The sequence below is a fragment of the Ursus arctos genome, unplaced genomic scaffold, assembly GCF_023065955.2.
Source record: "Ursus arctos isolate Adak ecotype North America unplaced genomic scaffold, UrsArc2.0 scaffold_8, whole genome shotgun sequence".
In the NCBI taxonomy this organism is placed as follows: Eukaryota; Metazoa; Chordata; class Mammalia; order Carnivora; family Ursidae; genus Ursus; species Ursus arctos.
In genome coordinates this window covers 7,232,589-7,250,899 of record NW_026623100.1, presented here as the reverse complement: position 1 = coordinate 7,250,899, position 18,311 = coordinate 7,232,589, and the positions used below count along the sequence as shown (strand labels likewise).

General features: G+C 44.5%; 1 protein-coding gene across 1 annotated transcript in view; it reads left to right on the top strand.

Annotated features, from left to right (window-relative positions):
• Window positions 1-18,311, top strand: part of SLC9A2 (solute carrier family 9 member A2) — a 99,893-nt gene that overhangs the window by 42,539 nt on the left and 39,043 nt on the right. The gene's annotated exons all lie outside the window — the stretch shown is intronic.

The window sequence follows — 18,311 nt, the reverse complement described above, 5'->3', positions numbered from 1 at the left end:
TATGACAGTAAACTGTTGGGGTCGATTGTCAGGCACCAAGAATTTTCTGAGTTCGATGCCCACTCAGGGTAGTCCGTGTGGGAGGCTCTGTACCGACTCCAGCAAGGTCATCTCACCTAAAGTGCAGCCGGAGTTCTGGAACTGCTGACGGGTATTCATTGGAATGACATTCGTGGTAGGGAACCTTCACTGGGTATGCTCGATTTGATTTGAAGTAATGGCATTAAGCCATTCAAAGCAAAATGCAATGAGTAAGGCCTGTCATCATGTCATTCTGACTTAGTTTTTTAAATAAAGCAGCATGATTATGAAGCAGGAAATGTCTAAAGCAAGACATTCTTTGTTACATATACGGTTAGAGCATATCATTCACTAATAGATTTGGAAGGACGTCCTCAAGACATTCTGCAGATGGGCTGAAGGGGGATGCTTTGGATCTGATCCTAGCTTCTGAAGGTCACTTAGAAGGAGGCTCCTTATTGGGCGCGGATGTTCTTGTAACCCAGCTTCCAAAAACAAGCCTGTTTTATTATGGTCACACCCTGTATAGGACTGGTGAGAAATACTTAGTAACGGAAAGCCTTTATAAGTTTTCATTTTGACAGACACTTATTTACAGGTTGATAGGTTCTGGGCTCTATGTGAGGGCCCGCGACATTTCATGTTGTGGTGTGGTAACATAGGTCTGGTTCTTGAGGTTTTCTCGTGCAGCCTGATTCAGGTGTTGCTTTGATTAAGGACTATTTGTTTTTCACCTCATGTCACTGCTTTTGTATCGGGAGCAGATTAGACTTGTGGTGGGGGAGGTCCGGTGCCTCTCCCCGAGGAGAGTGGGACCCATTATAATGCAAGCCACGAGTTAAAGGTTGTGTGGTTTTCTGTTTCACGGGGAACCTAAATAAAGCAACATATTAATCCGGTTTGACCCAGTAATGAGATGTTCTGTATCTTCCTGGTTGCTATTCATATCATCTGTATGACTTCCAGTTTCCTCGCTGTTCTTTGACCAGTGTCATTGAAAGTGTGTGATCAGCGAGTTACAAGGTCTCTCAAGAATGATGGGGGTAGGACTCTGTGTCTGGTGTTCCAGCAATATTCTAACAGCAGTTGGGGGAAGAGCCTTGAATCTCTTCCGACCACGTGCATAAGGAAAAGTTCTAGAACGCCCACACAGTTGTTTCAGTATGTTTGTTGATTGGCCTGGTGTTCAGGGGCAGGAACTGGGATGGGAAGATCCAGAATCCGGGGGGATAGTTAAAGTGCTGGAAGGGGTGGTGGTTGTCGGTGCGTCCTGCTTAGAAATGTCCGTGAGGTGGGAGTCGGTGCTGCATCAAGGCCCTGATCCCCTGTGAAGACAGGATTATGGGTTTCCTTGCTCTGGGAATTAGGAAATAAGGGACAAAGAGGACACCGTATTCCTGGCAAAAAGCACAGGTAATTCTCTGCGTGGTTTGTTGGTGGAAGAAAAACATAACCTCTGTTTCCAGCTTCAAAGTAAGTGTTTATTTTACAGCTTAGTGCCCAGAAAGGTCCTTTATTACATTTAGACTAATGTCATTGCACAGAGTGTGCTAAAATCATAAATTAGCTCTTAAATAAGATAATATAGGAGGTTTAAACATTTCTGGCTCTGGAATGACCGTGCACACCATTACCTTATGATAGCCAATGCAGGGACAGATTGACGTTGGAATGACCGTGCACACAATTGTCCTATGATAGCCAATGCAGGGACAGATTGACGTTGGAATGACCGTGCACACCATTGCCCTATGATAGCCAATGCAGAGACAGGTTGACGTTGGAATGACCGTGCACACCATTGCCTAATGATAGCCAATGCAGGGACAGGTTGACATTGGAATGACCTGCACACCATTGTCCTATGATAGCCAATGCAGGGGCAGGTTGACGTTGGAATGACCGTGCACACCATTACCTTATGATAGCCAATGCAGGGACAGGTTGACGTTGGAATGACCATGCACACCATTGCCTTATGATAGCCAATGCAGGGACAGGTTGACGTTGGAATGACCGTGCACACCATTGCCCTATGATAGCCAATGCAGGGACAGGTTGACGTTGGAATGACCGTGCACACCATTGCCCTATGATAGCCAATGCAGAGACAGGTTGACGTTGGAATGACCGTGCACACCATTGCCCTATGATAGCCAATGCAGGGGCAGGTTGACGTTGGAATGACCGTGCACACCATTGCCTTATGATAGCCAATGCGGGGACAGATTGACATTGGAATGACCGTGCACACCATTACTCTATGATAGCCAATGCAGGGGCAGGTTGACATTGGAATTGGAATGACCGTGCACACCATTGCTCTATGATAGACAGTGCAGGGGCAGGTTGACGTTGGAGTGTGTTTGTTCTCAGAAGTAAGACCCTGTTTCCTAATGTGTGGTGATTTGTATGCGATTCAGAACCCGCCCACGTGTGATGGATGCTTCTGTATGGTGCACATCATGGATGCGCGTGACCCCTCCCCCTTTGAAAAGTGCGCCGTGTGCGCTCCACATAGCAAGTACCGTCCTTACCTTGGGATGTTGGTCTAGAGGACCCACTATAATGATGCAATTAAAATTGCACACCCATGTGCACTTCTTTTATAGAACTAGTGATTTTTTCCGTATTTAAATTGCACCAAGTTTAGGAATTCCTTTCATACTTCATGCTAATTACACTCTTTTGCCACTTAAAAACAAATTTTAGGGTTAATGGGAGGGAAGGCATATGACGTGCCGAGCATGCTCAGTAATTTGCCTTGTTTGTTTAAGAGAAGTGGGCGGCCACACAGAAAGGAAAAGAGGCACTGAGGTTAGGCAGCCAGGGAGCAGGAAGGTTAGAGCCGCCCTCAGTATCCGTAGAACGGTGCAGTGACGTGACACCGTCCTGCGTGAGTTTTGCCGGCTCTCCTCCTGTCTCCCTCTCCTCTTTCCTTCTACCCATCTCTCCTTCCTCTCCCCTCCCCTTCGATTGCCTTTCAGATCCTACAACCCTCTGTGCCTCAGCTTTGTCTTGGGCAGGCTCTGAGGCAGCCTGTCCTAGGTTGAGATCACTCGATGAGCAGGAAGTTAACACGAAAGTCTGGTTAAAAAGAAACATCCTTCCCCAGAATGGAAGAGTTGGGTCTGGGTACCAAATGTAGTCAGTCCTTTAGGTGGGAAAGCTCTGGGCAGGATTTCAGCATCTTGGTTTCTTTGCAGAGATGTTGGAAGTGATGTACCTCGGACACTGACAAAGCCCCTCTTGCAGCTGTTTGTTTTGTGTGATGGAATTGTGGTGTGATGTCACTTTCACCGACAACAAGTAAGGGAACTAATACGAGGTGGCGTTCTATCTGCTTTCTTCTCCTCTGCCTTCTAAAAGCTATTTGGAGGGGCACCTGGGTGACTCAGTGGGTTGAGCATCTGACTCTCAGTTTCAGAAAAAGGCTCAGAGATTAAACACCGACAAGTCCCTGTAATTGTCACCTATTTCAAACTTTGAGAAAGATAGGAAAACATGCCTTTGTTTGCCATTTTGAAGATTCTCTCCTGATTCCTCTTGATTGGCCCACCATTGGTAGCATTCAGGAGACCACATCTTTAGGATAGAGTCAAATGAAATCACTGGACTGCCAGAATGTTCACATGTTCTGGTCTTCTCCAAATACGGAAAAAAAATGAACACGTGACATTGCAGGACATTCATAAAACCTTATACAGAGCATCTTATGTATGTACAGATATATGTATATTTACATGTGTGTATGTGTAAGACAGGCTTCTTTTATTCATTTTTTCCCTGACCCGTCTCATGTTTACTGAACATTTTTCTTAATGTAATAATGTGACCTGGAGCTTTAACAAATCGATCTGGATAATGCAATCTGGATAAATACTTGTCTGCCCGCAAGTTGTCGGCTATTACGCACTCGCTGGCTTGGCCTCCGTGCAAATCCAGTTGATCTTAAAGCCTGTCTAAACAGATAGCAAGCAGATCACATCTTATTTCTAGTGTGAACTTCAAACTTCAAATACACTCCCGTCTGCAACACGCATACTTTCCCCCGCACACATGCAAAGAAGAAATGGCCTTTAAGGACTGTGTGTGGTGTATAAGAATTGGCTTATCCTGCAGCCAACGCTCGAAAGTCAGTCGTTAGCTTCAGTGCAGGCCAGCTGGAGGTCGTGAAGCAGGACAGGTAAAGAATGCGTGGGAGACGCCCTAAGGGATGGGCCCAGGTCCCGGTGCCGTGTGGCTTCCACGCACGCGTATTGCAACCTACATGTGCTTCCACCTCCTTCCTGCCTAAGCTCTGTTTTCCCCTAGCTCTTTAGAGCCTGTAACATTCTAACATTCTGGGGCATAGAGATGGACAGAAACTTAATCTAAATAAGCAAGGTATAATCTTATTTCTAACAGCATCAGCCAAATGAACAGAGAGGTACTCTGTTCTATATCAATTATTACAAAGATCCAAAATGTAACTAACAAAGCTTCTAACAGTTTCTAAGGCAGGTGCCAGCTCTGGCCTCTATGACAGGCTTCCCTCTGAGTCTCCAAAATGCCTCACTGCTATCAGCACTGCTCTAAAGGGCAGTCCCCACCTGACATGGGCTGCACAGTAAGAATGAGGCATTGGTGATGTCGGCCACCACCCTTCTTCAGCACTCATTTCAGATTCATCAGGTACAGTCCAGTGTATCTTAGTTTTTTGTATGATGTCAGCTGTTTGCCATGTACAAATTGGCAGGTTCATGACAGATAGCAACACTTAACACACGGGTGATTGTGAATGAGCCTAAAACAACAACAACAGAAACCCAAGCAACTTTTAATTCTTGTCCTAGGGCTCTAATCTATACCTCAAATTTACACAAACCATCTCTCAGCTGAATAAGCAAGCCTACGATACAAATCTTTATACATAGTTAACAAGCATCCATCCTTGGTTACATTTGCCATGTCCTCATTCCAAAAAAACACACCTACCCATCTAACCTACTGAAATGAAAAGTATTTAGACTTTAACGCTTGGGGTTTCAGTGAGCACACTTTGAGGAAGAGCCTTCAGTCCTAATATCCTTCATTGCTCCAGGTGACGGGGTCTGTTTTCTCAAGAGCAGCACATGGCATTGGTAATGGGGGCTCCTTTATTGGGGGAAGGAGAGAGTGGAGTGGGAGTGGAGGTGAAGTGGGAAGAAGCTCAGCCTGTACTTTGCTGTTGTGCTATGTTAATCCACACCCCGTCATGCTCTACCCTCAGAAACAGCATCATGTTTATAACACACCTTCGAACACACGGTGCCACTTGACCCTCAATGGCAACCCTTTGGATTATGAAGAAGAGCAGGGAGAGTAGAGAGTTCGGAGGGGAGGACAGAGGGGACCAGGATGGTAGCCTTAGATCTCTGGTTCTGTGACCTCTGCTCTTTTCATTGGCCCATTATACCTTCTATTGCCTTGGCAAATCAGAGCTTTACTTTTGATTTTGGTGTATTCCTTCACTTATGACTCTGGCTGGCCAAACTGACCTCTTTAAAATCTCATACGACCACCTCAGACACAAAGGCTAAATCGTGGGGGTTTGGGAGGATAGAGTAAAATGAGGCAGGAAATTAGTTAAATAATGAGAAAATAAATCATAACTCCCTTCATTTTCTGGGCACATTCAGGAAACAGTAAAAACAAACAAATTAAAACCTTATTATTGTTTATTACCACTCACATGTCTTTTATTTCCTTTTGTACAACTTTGCCTGAATTGCAAGGTAAAACTAGAAAAGGCGGAAGGGAATTTGAAATTATAAACTTGACCCCCTAGCTTTATAATTGACATGTGTAAGTTTTTTTTTTTTAAAGATTTTATTTATTTATTTGACAGAGATAGAGACAGCCAGCGAGAGAGGGAACACAAGCAGGGGGAGTGGGAGAGAAAGAAGCAGGCTCCCAGCGGAGGAGCCTGATGTGGGGCTCGATCCCAGATCGTCGGGATCACGCCCTGAGCCGAAGGCAGACGCTTAACGACTGCGCTACCCAGGCGCCCCATAATTGATATGTGTAAGTTTAAGTTGTACAACATGGTGACTTAATATATGTGTATACTGCAAAATGATTATCATAATTAGATTAGTTAACATATCCATCACCTCACGTAGTGACCCGTGTGTGTGTGTGTGTGTGTGGTGAGAACTTTTAAGATCTATTCTCTTAGCAACTTTCAAGTATGCAATACCATATTATGGACTATAGTCACCGTAATGTACATTAAATCCCATAATTTATTCATCTTACAGGGGAAGCTTGTACACTTGGCCACCTTTACCCATTTACCTCCCCCGCTCCCCTCCACGAGCCTCCCCTGCTCTCTGCCCCTGATAACTACCAGTCTACTTTCTGTTTCTATGACTTTGTTTTCTTTTCTTTTAAAAATTTAATTTATTTATTTGAGAGAGAGAAAGAGCAGGGGGAGGAACAGAGGGAGAGGGACAAGCAGACTCTGCACTGAGCATGGAGCCTGACACGGGGCTCAGTCTCATGACCCCGAGATCATGACATGAGCCAACACCAAGAGTTGGACGCTTCATCGACTGAGCCACCCAGGTGCCCCTATGACTTTGGTGGGTTTTTTTAAAGGTCTTTTTTTTTTATTTGAGAGAGCGCGAGCGCGCATAAGCAGGGAGAGCGGCAGGCAGAGGGAGAGGGAGAAGCAGGTTCCCCACTGAGTAAGGCTCAGTGCAAGGCTCAGTCCCAGGACCCTGGGATCATGACCCAAACTGAAGGCAGACACTTAACCGACTGAGCCACCCGGGTGCCCCATGACTTCGTTTTTTTAGATCCCCCACAGGAGTGAGATCGTGCAGTGCTTGTCCAGAGTAGTGTAAGTGATTCATGAAATTACTTGTATTTATTTTTATGGTTTAACTGTTTAATTAAATAGGTTCAGTTGATGAACGTTAGCATTTGCTTGGGTTTTCTGAAGAAGGAGCAAAACCAGTGGCCTGTCACTTTTTCCCTGGGTGCTGTCCAGCATGGTGACCATCAACATGGAGTTTTTTGAGTACTTAAAATGTGGCTAGTCTAAATTGAAAGGCACTCTAAGTTTACAATACACATCAGATTTTTAAGATTTAGTAGAAAAAGACTGTAGAAACTCCCATTAATGATTTTAATATTGATTCTATGTTGTCCTGACAATATATTAGCTTTCTTGAGTTAAATGAATATATTATGAAAATTAAACTCGGCAGTTTCTTTTTACACTTTTAATCATGACTAGTAGGAAGTTTAAAAATACAAATACGGCTTGTATTATATTTCTGTGAGCATTGTTCTCTAGTGCTCACCATTAGGTTTCTGCTATTTGGATATTTGAAGACTTGTTGCAATACATTTTCTTCCCTCTGGTGAAGTAAAAGAAAAAAATCAGGGCATGAAAAATGGAGAAAAAATCAGAACAGAAATGCATTCCCTTCATCCATGTTAATCATGCTGTTTATAAAGAATATTTCTTTCAGAGTAGGGGAGTCTGGAAAGCAAGGGAAGAATCAATGAAGGGAGGGGCAGAAGCCACCGGGAACAGAGGAAAAACGTTACCCCAGGTCCACATTCAGGGGTTTTGATTTAAACCCTTTAAAACCTGGCTGAGGGACAGGACTCTCCCTGAGAAAAAGTTGTCATAGTGTAGGAATGAGCAAAGTCCACTAAAACAGATTCTCTGGGGTTGGGTAGTTTATATTTTTCACAAACTGAAATTATTCAGTGTTCAAAATAATATATTTTCGTGCCTCATCTTCTTATAAGTAAAAGAACATTAAAAACATTGTCATAATCATCTGAATGGGGACTATCATTCATACGGTCCATGAATTCTCAACTACATGAGTGGTATGTGATTCAGTCATACAGTTGGTAATTAGGTATTTCCAGGTATGGTAAGAATGCAGGAAATAGCATATAGGATATTTTGTAGTAGTTCCTGTAAACAGTATAAAAATTAAAAAGAGCTGTCAAAATAAATGCCTCCATAAGAGAGTTTCATTTTGGGGCACCTGGGTGGCTCAGTCAGTTTAGTGTTCGACTCTTGATTTCAGCTCAGGTCATGATCTCAGGGCGTGAGATCGAGCCCCAGGTTGGGCTCTGTGCCTAGCAGGGAGCCTGCTTAAGATTCACTTTCTCCCTTTCCCTCTGCCCCTCCCCCCTCCTCCCGCTCTGTCTCTGTCTCTCTCTTTTTCTCTCTCTAAGAGTGTTTCATTTTGTGAAATGCATTTTAGGGATTTCTTTTTAAGAACAAATGAATCAAACGATATAATTTGGGGCCTTCCTTACCGAAGGGCTTTGGTGTCTCCTTAAGTGTGTCATTTTCAAGCACTTTTATTCTAGGGAACGTATTTGGTGTTTGCCTGCTAAATTTAAATTACATGAGGGGCGCCTGGGTGGCACAGTGGTTAAGCGTCTGCCTTCGGCTCAGGGCGTGATCCCGGCGTTATGCGATCGAGCCCCACATCAGCCTCCTCCGCTATGAGCCTGCTTCTTCCTCTCCCACTCCCCCTGCTTGTGTTCCCTCTCTCGCTGGCTGTCTCTATCTCTGTCAAATAAATAAATAAATAAATAAAATCTTTAATAAATAAATAAATAAATAAATTACATGAAACTTTAACAGTTTGCTTCTGAATTAAGAAACCCTTCCCTGAGATCTCTTTGAAGAACGGAGGTTCTAGATAATAACCAGTAACTGGATAATACTGGTTTTGCTCTTGTTTTGCCCTTTTGACTGTTTCTTAACTATTCTTTGTGTTTATGTAGAAATGATTATGTCATTGCATCACTAGGTTACTCTTGGTCCCGAGCTTCCAGTTTAAAGGAGCATTTTCCAGCTCCCTTTCTCTCTCTGTGTGTCTCAGCCTCCTCTCTGCGATGGCTTCCTTCTGTTAGCGCAGCCATCTCTGAAACATCAGACAAGGGTCGCAGACAGATTGGGCTTTAGAGCTCTGTGATTCTTGTCCCTAAAGAGTACAGTGAGTTCCACTCTGCCAGCTCCGGTCAAGAAGAAATTTCAAAGGAAGGATTGTGATTGGCTCAGGGATTTGAAGACCTGTGATTGGATCAGACTATGTCACGTGACCAGCCCCGCAGCCTGAGAAGTACTGGAAAAAGGCAGTCAAGTTACATTTACTTGGAGTGAGACCTGCCTCGCGGTCTGTGTTGACTACAAGTTATCAAGGAAAGTTAAGTACTTTGTAGTAGAGTGAGGGTTGGACTGGTGATAGACTGAGACGAAGCTTCAGGGATGAAGAGAAGAGCGCTGTGCCTCGAGGGGGGCCTGTGGCCGAGGGCTGAAGGTGAAAAGCTCTGCTGCTCCCAGGGTGCCAAACCGCAGGCTGGTGAGAAAGGTGGTAGACGCTTGGTCTTGTCCTGTTCTGTCCTGTAGGCAGTCGGGAACTTAGGAAGTTTTGAGCCAAGAGGTGACACCATTGTGTATCTGTTTCTCAGTGAAGATTGGAGTGCTTCCAAAGCTTGCTTATGCCATCGCACAGAAAACTGATAGTGTTTCCATAGCACTCTGGGGGAACAGCTGGCAGTCATGGCCTTAGGCTTTTTGGATGCCCCCGGGACTGGGGAATCGCTGTCTGGGCAGCAGGAGAGGGAAGAGCCACTGGCAACAGGGTGAAGGTGCCTAGGTGGAGACATGCCGGGAAAGGAATGTGTCCAGGCAAGAGAAGATAGAACCTGGTCCCAGAACCAAGGAATGGAAATGGGGAGAAGGGAAGGAGAAAATATGTGGCAAAGTATAATTCAGTTCTCACATCTCATGTTGGCCCTTCTTTTCAGACTTTAATAAAATTGTTAACAAAATGATTCAAGTTTCAACTCTTTTCCCTCATTCACTCTTGCTCCCCTGAACTCTGCCTATAACCCCTCTTGCTTTCCTCGACCTTGGCGGTGTTTAGGAATCACCCAGAAATGTTGTTTACATATACAGAACCCCAGGCCCCAGACAGAGGTTCTGATTCCATAGGTCTGGGATGGGGCCCAGGCATTTGCATTTTTCCAAGGATTTCTAGTAGTTATAGAAAAGCCATACTTTTACAAAAGAAGCACAAGGTCTTTGCCAACACTCTTCCACTCGAGTCAGTGGACTCTGTGGGTCCCTTGATGCTTTGTGTGTCATTACACTATTGACAGTGGATTGTGATTTTGTGTTCTCTCCACAAAATCATGACTGCTCTGTGTCAGTGAATGACCTATAAACATTAGTTGAATTGAGTTGAAAGCCTCTAAAGGAGAAGAGACCAAAAGATGTGGAAAATCCATGAAATGAACAAGGCTTTATGAATAATCAGGCATTTATAATAGTTTTAAGTTTACTTTTTTTTTTTTTTTTGGTATTTTAAGAAAGGTGGTTCTGTTTTTATGCTTGGATCCTCTCTTAAAACAAATCTTGGAGGCTCCTGGGTGGCTCAGTCGGTTAAGCATCCAACTCTTGATTTTGGCTCAGGTCATGATATCAGGGATGGGTTGTGAGATCCAGCCCGGTATCGGGCTCTGTGCTGGACGTGGAGCCTCCTTAAGATTCCCTCTCTCCCTCTGCCCCTGCCTCCACCCTGCTGGCACTCTCTCGCTCTCTCTCAAAAAAACAAAACAAAACAAAACAAAACAAAATAAAAACAAATTTTGTTCACGTTTTCTCGTATGTCAAACTCACTCTCTTCTTGGTTGTTAGGTTTCCTAGAAGAGGCAATCCATTATATGGTAAATTCATGCCCTGGAATAATTAATTTATCTCACATGAGGGAATACTTTACTCTGAGAGCATGCAATTCACCCTGAGTAACCACAAGACCCGCCTTTAATCAATACAGAGAAAGCTTTTTAATTGTCCTTTGACATTGCTAATGTTTGACACTGACTAGTGGAGTATGCTTTCATATCTGGAAAAGTCTTTATTGAGAATATACAGCTACTATCTGGACTGTATTTGTCTACAATTGGATCCATACTTTTTCAGTTCACACTAAAGAGGTAGGATGGGAGCAAAAGAATTTTGCAACATTCTTCGTATCTGTTTAACTCAAATTCTGAGCCGTTCAGATTACAGAAAATGTCTCCTAATCTGGGAATGGAAATTAGAGAATTGACCGCCCCTTAAAAAAATGAAAGCCCTTGTACTTAGAAACTGAGCTCACTGAGGCATGGCGTCACCCTGTGTACATACACCCAGACAGGATATATATTTTTTATCTTCACAAGCACAAATCCGCTGTCTCCACCTGCCTTCAGGATCGATGCTGGTCCTTTTGATTCTACAGATCACAGCCATCTAAATGAAAGGTTCTGGACCTTCATTAAACTAATCTCAGCCAGTATTGTTTGACCATGCATCTCGGTACCATGACATGCAGGCAACCACAGTAAGCATGGCTGAACGCTAGCCCTGCTCTGTCAAAGCATACATTCTGGTAGAAGGAACTGAACATCCATGGAGAATGGCTTCCTGGACTGCTAAGATGGAGTTACAGAACAGAGAAAAGTCTTTGTGGAATTTTTCTCTTCAGAAATAGTCAAATACGAAGTCTGTTCTTCCCCCGGAAGACTCTGGTGAGATAGTATTAGCTGGCACGGATTTCTTGTGTGCTGTATTTAGCATGAGGTAGTGATGAAGAAAACCTCAATTGCTGGTGACTGTGAAAACCACTAATTGTAGGGCTTCAGCTTCTCAGTCTCTAAGTTGGTGATAATCGCCATACGTTTATGTCCAAACGTAACGTGAGGTAAGGTACTAACAAAGCAGAAAGCACCAGTGACTTCTATACACACCTTACCTCCATGTGGCCCCACAGAATGGAAGCAATACCTGTCAAGAACAGAGACACATTTGGGGATGTTGTATGGCCCAGGTAGGTGCCACCATGGATTTTGCAAACCAAATGACAGACCACTGCAGGAAATGAGTCCAGCCTCTAGGTTCATGTCCCTCCAAATCCTTTCTCCATATTTCCTTCAGAGTTGTCTTTCTAAAACAGAGAATCTGTCCACACCACACCGCTGTCCCTGTGAACAATTTATCCATGAGGTCATTGATTCGAAACACGTTAATGACCTGCTGGACACTCTGCTAAACATGGAGGACATTTTTTTTTTTCCTCATGAAACTCCCAGTTGTGTTGGGGAAATAGGTGTTAATTATATGATCACAGATATAATCTCTCACTTTTCCCCTCCAGCCTATGGAATAAGGTTGAAACTCCTGAACATAATGTATGACAGTGCCATTTGTCATTATCTGGCCCCTAACTCCTTCCATCCTTGTCTCTTAACGTTATCATCCCTCTCTTCTCTGGCTACCAGAATTATTCCCCATTGCCCAAATAGGCCAACCTATTTTCTTTCTTTCAAGGCTTTGCACATGGCTGCTGCTTTTTCTTGGCTTCTTCCTGCTTGCTGAGCTCCTCACTTCGCCATGGAGACGTGGCTCAAATGGACCCCCTTCTGTGGCAGAGGTAGTGATTTCCTTCCCTGCGCTCCCAATCCCATTTCTGATACTTGCACAGTTCTGTCACGATAGTATCTTTGTGACCCTTTCTCTCTGAGACTTTGAACCCTTGAAAGTAGAAAGCCGTGTTTTACTCGCTTTTATCATCCTACACCCCAGCACAGAACTTGACCCCGAGTAGATGCTGAGAAAATATTGGTTGATATTAAATTGTTCTTCATAATCCTATTAGCCAAATATGGAGACTAGGAAAGAGGGACATGCATGGGAAGAAGGGGATGACTCAGTGGTACAGATTAATAAGGGTAAGGTCATACTGCATGCTAAAGGCCAATAGTTCTATATCTGAAGAATCTGTAGAGTAAGACATTCGACTAGAGGGGCGCCTGGGTGGCACAGTTGGTCGAGCACCCGACTCGTGGTTTTGGCTCAGGTCGTGATCTCAGGCTCATGAGATCCAGCCCGTCATGGGGCTCTGTGCTCAGCGCTGAGTCCGCTTCAGATTCTCTCTCCCTCTGCCTTTACCCCTCCCACTCATGTGCTCTCTCTCCTTCTCTGTCTCTCAGGTAAATAAACCTTAAAAAAAATTCAGCTAGAATTTTCTAAAATGTAATGAGTCTCTTTCGGTTATTATTTTGATGTGGATATTATCTGTCGCATTGATGTTCAGAATGAAAAGCCATGGATTTCCGGCCTGAAATCCTTATGGGGCTCCATGCTGATGGAGGAAGAACTCTCACTTCCCTGTAAGTGCTGTGTCACTGGGATATGCTTTGACATGACCTTGTACCCAGGGGCACTCCTGGCCAGGCGCTTCCGACCCGGGGAGGCCGAGGAAAGTCAGGCAGCAGCCAACACCATTCCCACCTCATAAGTTTCTTGTGCTTCTTTTAGGAAAACGAGGAAGAAGCAAGGTTTTGGTGCCAAGGCTGTCAGCTGTAGATGATGGTCTGCGCAGAAGGGAGAGAAGGTTTCTGTTCTTCTCTACTTCTGGGAGACTGGATTGCGTTTGCCTCCCTAGTTGGTAGTTTTGTATTGCAGTGAGGGGCTTTGACTTCAGGTCAGAGTACAGCACAACAAGGGGCGCCTGGGTGGTGCAGTCGTTGAGCGTCTGCCTTCGGCTCAGGGCGTAATCCCGGGGTCCTGGGATCGAGCCCCACATCAGGCTCCTCCGCTATGAGCCTGCTTCTTCCTCTCCCACTCCTCCTGCTTGTGTTCCCTCTCTCGCTGACTGTCTCTCTCTCTGTCAAATAAATAAATAAAATCTTAAAAAAAAAAAGAGTATAGCACAACAAAAAACCTCTTTGCAATGAAAACTCCTCCTGGCCTTTGCATTAAGCTGTACGTGACAGACCAGAACAGGGATGTTTGGAACATTGGTCCCCAGCCCGTGAGCGCACCAATGTCATAGACATGCCTAGGCTTCCTGAACAGGGCACCACCAGACACTGAGGCCTGGGGTGCCCCCTGGAGCCATTCTTCTCCCTCCAGTGTCTCACTGTGCTGGTGGGAAATAGCTTTAAGTGACAGAGAGGCGTCTGGTGGACATGGGCATTACTGCTGGTGTCACATTAAGGGCACAAAGCAATGGAAATTGATCCTGTGGACATTCAGGTAAAATTCATTAATTTTTTTTTACACCAAAGCTGTGTGTTTCAATAATTTCGGAATAGAATTTTTATTAAATCACTCACATAATGGACTGAAAGTTCCCCTTTACCTGTATGGTTTACATTTTGCCCGGTGACTGACAGGAATGTGATCTCAGAGGGAAATGTGTATCAGAGTCCCACACGCAATTTTCTCCAGCCTTTTAAAAATCACTTCTTGAATGATTAAAAAAAAATCCAGTGCCAGGAGGGAGAGAGAGAAATAGGGGTAGTATGAAAAATGGAGGGATTTCAACTCTGTAGCTGATGTTTTATTTAAAAAAAAAAAAAGTGATTAGAAAGAGCTGGAGAGTGGGTACTTTGGTGTTTATTCTCTATATTTGTCTCTAAGCTTAAAGGCTTCATAATAAAGTCATTTGGAGGCACCTTTTGCATAGCATTAGAGAATTTCAGGAAGTAACATGACCATTATAATTTGTTTTTGTTATAAAGTTTTAGCTTGATCACATTTAAGAAAGGCTCGTTAGTTTGTGTTGCCGTGTATATACTTTTTTTTAAATAAAATATATCATGCTTTAGATTCATAATCAGTTTAATCAGGCTTTGGCCTCCATTACTTTGTATCAGGCAAATCTTACTTTTTGAAGTCTGGTTAAAGAAAAATTAAACCAAAATATGAAAGATGAAGAAGTTCAGAGCTGTAGTTAACGAATGGTTTTTTTGCAGTGGGGGCTGGCAAGATGCCCTACGTGGGCTTACTCAGAGGCCACTTGCCATTCCCTTCTCCTCAGTCTCTCTCACCTGCTGGGGGAGGTTCTAGCCTGTGACTCGAGTCAGCGGGGCAGAGTGTCTCTTAGCTTCTGTGGCCAAGCTCACTTGAGCAGCTCTGGCCACGATCACCTGGAGACATGCACTTGGTCGTGGCCACCATGCCAGGGAGGTGAATGCCAGCAATGGCGCGATCCACTGCATACCGGCCCCCAAAGATTCTCCTCCACAGACCCTCCTTGCAAATATATTGCCTTACATGGCAGAAGGGATGTTGCAGGTGCGATTAAGTTAGAGTCTTGAGATGGGGAGATGACACCGGATAAAATCACACGGACTCTGAGGAGAGGACAGTAGGAGGAGGTCAGCCATCAGAAAGAGACATGGCCAAGGAGGCAGAGGTTGGCGTGACAGGCTCATGAGCCGAGACATGTGAGCAGCCTCTAGACTAGAAAAAAGTGAGGAACAATCCCCCCTAGGACGTCCAGAAGGCACACAGCCCTATCAGCCCTGGATTTTAGCCCAGCGAAAGTGGTTTTAGACTGCTGACCTCTGGAAGCATAAGACGATGAATCTGTGTTGTTGTCACTGCGTTCTGGCCAATTTCTTACCGCAGCCATTGGAGGCCAATACAAACAGGCTTGTGCTTGAGAAAGGATGAGCAAGAGCTGGGCAGAGGGGTAAGGCTTCTTCCCCATCCGAGGTGACCGGGCTCACTGAGAGCTTGGACGGAGCAAGGGTTCCATCCTCAGCAGTGCTGGCTTTGAGTCACACGGCTTGAGTAAAACTCCTGGCAACACCGCTTATTAGCAGTGTCATCTTGAATAAGTGGGCCTCTGTCTGCCTTTGTTCTCTCATCTGTAAAATGGGAATGCTAACAGAACTTGCTTCAGAGCTTTGTAATGAGGTGAAGTGACCTAATCCACACAGGGTGCTTGCATAGTACCTGGCACAGAGCAGGGGTGGACTGCCTTTATGGACTGCCATAGAGGTGGACTGTTATTATACAAGCCCTCCGCTAGTCAAAGGCCTTGCCACGTGTTTGCAGTTGCTGAGTTTTATTAGCTTATTTAATAAGGCACTCTTTCTTTTGGGAACCACGTGAATTATGCATTCCTCCCTCGCATAAATCTGAAAGACGCACCCGCTCATTCTGGGGCCGGTGACATTGTGGCCGGATGCACTGTTCCTGACCTGGCAGGTCTCTGTTTTCTTGTAACAGGGGCACACAAATAGGCATGTTGTGTGTGTGTAAGAGACAGGTCTTTTTCTTGAGAAGAAATGTGTTCATGATTACCCGGTTAGGTCTTCACTCAGAGAGCCCTTAGGCGTGTGTTCTTCTGTCTGTGTGCTCACAGTAGGAGGAGTTTCCTAAAATAACAGAAATCCTCTCAGAGTACAGAGGGCTCCATTCGTGGTTGGGGGCAGGGTGCATTTAGGGTCATTGTAGCTCTGAAGTTAGGAGAATGTGGGGGCCTTCACAGGTCATGACCATCAGTTGGCTCGCAGCGTGGTGATCCCTCAGAGGAAGGCGGACAGCTCACTCAAATTCCGCCTTCCTTCATTCTAGAATACCTTCTGATAACGAAGTCCTTTTGTACTTTCTCGTACCCACGTCTCTGTATTTTTTTATCGTTTAATTTTTTCATCATGGTAAGTATACTCTTTAATGCTCATCCCCTATTTCCCCCATCCCCCCACCCACCTCCCGTCTGGTAACCACCAGTTTGATCTCATAGTTAAGAGTCTGTTTCTTGGTTTGTCTCTTTCTCCCCCCCACCCTTTGCTTGTTTGTTTCTTAAATTCCACACGTGAGTGAAATTATATGGTATTTATCGTTCTCTAGCTGACTTATTTCGCTTAGCATTATACTCTTCAGTTCAGTCCATGTCATTGCAAATGGCAAGATTTCATTCTTTCTTATGGCTGAGTAATATTCTATCGTAGGTATACACCACATCTTCTTTATCCATTCATCTATAGCTGGACACTGGGGCTGCTTCTGTAGTTTGGCTATTGTAAATTATGCTGCTATGAACATAGGGGTGCATGTATCACTTTGAAGTAGTGTTTTTGTATTTTGGGGGTAATACCCAGTAGTGCAATTCCTGGAGCATAGGGTAGTTCTGTTGTTAACTTTTTGAGGAACCTCCATACTATTTTCCACAGTGACTGCACCAGTTTGCATTCCTGCCAACAGTACATGAGGGTTCCCCTTTCTCCACATCCTCATTAACACTTGTTGTTTCTTATGGTTTTGATTCTGACGGGTGTGAGGTGGTATCTCATTGTGGTTTTGATTTGCATTTCCCTGATCACCAGTCACACTGAGTATCTTTTTATGTGCCTATTGGCCATCTGTATGTCATCTTTGGAGAAATGTTCATGTCTTGTGCACATTTTTTAATTGGATTATTTGTTTTTTTGGGTATTGAGTTGTATACGTTCTTTATATATTTTGGATACTAACCCTTTATTGGATATGTAATTTGCAAATATCTTCTCCCATTCAGTAGGTTGTCCTTTAGTTTTGTTGATTGCTTTCTTCGCTATTAAGAGACTTTTTATTTTGATGAAGTCCCAATAGATTTTTTTTTTTTTTTTTGCTTTTATTTCCCTTGCCTCAGGAGACATATCTAGGAAAATGTTGCTACAGCTGGTGTCTGGTATTGGTGTCTCTGTAGATGGAACCTGGATGAGCCGTCACCCAGCTCATACTGAATTTCCTTCTGTAGGTGGCATTTGAGGTGGGCAGGAGTGTCATTTCAGACAGAGAAGAGCTTATGCATACAGTAAGGCAAGAAGATAGCAAAGAGCAGGGCGTGTTAGGGAAATTACAGATAGTTGAGGCATATGGTGTATGCTGGGTGGAGGGGGTAGGAGGTGAGACTGGATTTGTCCACTGAGTGAAGAGTGTAAAGAGCTTCAGATGTCCAACTTAGGAGCACAGACTTGGCCCCAGAGCCCTTCCCTTACCAGAGTGTGTGCAGGGGCTCTATGAAAATAGATCTCATCAGAGGGGAAATCAGGGGTCTGTGGTCCCTGAGTTTTGAAGATTCCGGGGGAAACAGGAAAAAGGGTGTCTTTTCTTTAGGTGATCTCAGAGCCTATAAATACATTGTGAATTTTCCAGAAGTGGAAACTAAGGCATTGGGATAAAGAAAGAGTAAGTGGGTCCAAGAGACTTAGAACGAGGGGTAGAAAGCAATGGGTGACCCATGAGATGGTGGGGTGGGGGGCGTGGGGGAGGTGTGGCATGGAGAGAAGGCCAATGAGACTGTAGTTTCAGGTTTAGCATGTAAGGCTGTGCCTTAGCATTTTAGGCGCTAGAGCAACAGCGAAGACAAAACCAGTTTTATGGGAAGGTAGCGGGTTTTGAATATATTGTGGAGCCGTTCTGTTGTGATGCTGGCCAGTGCCAACGCCCATAGACT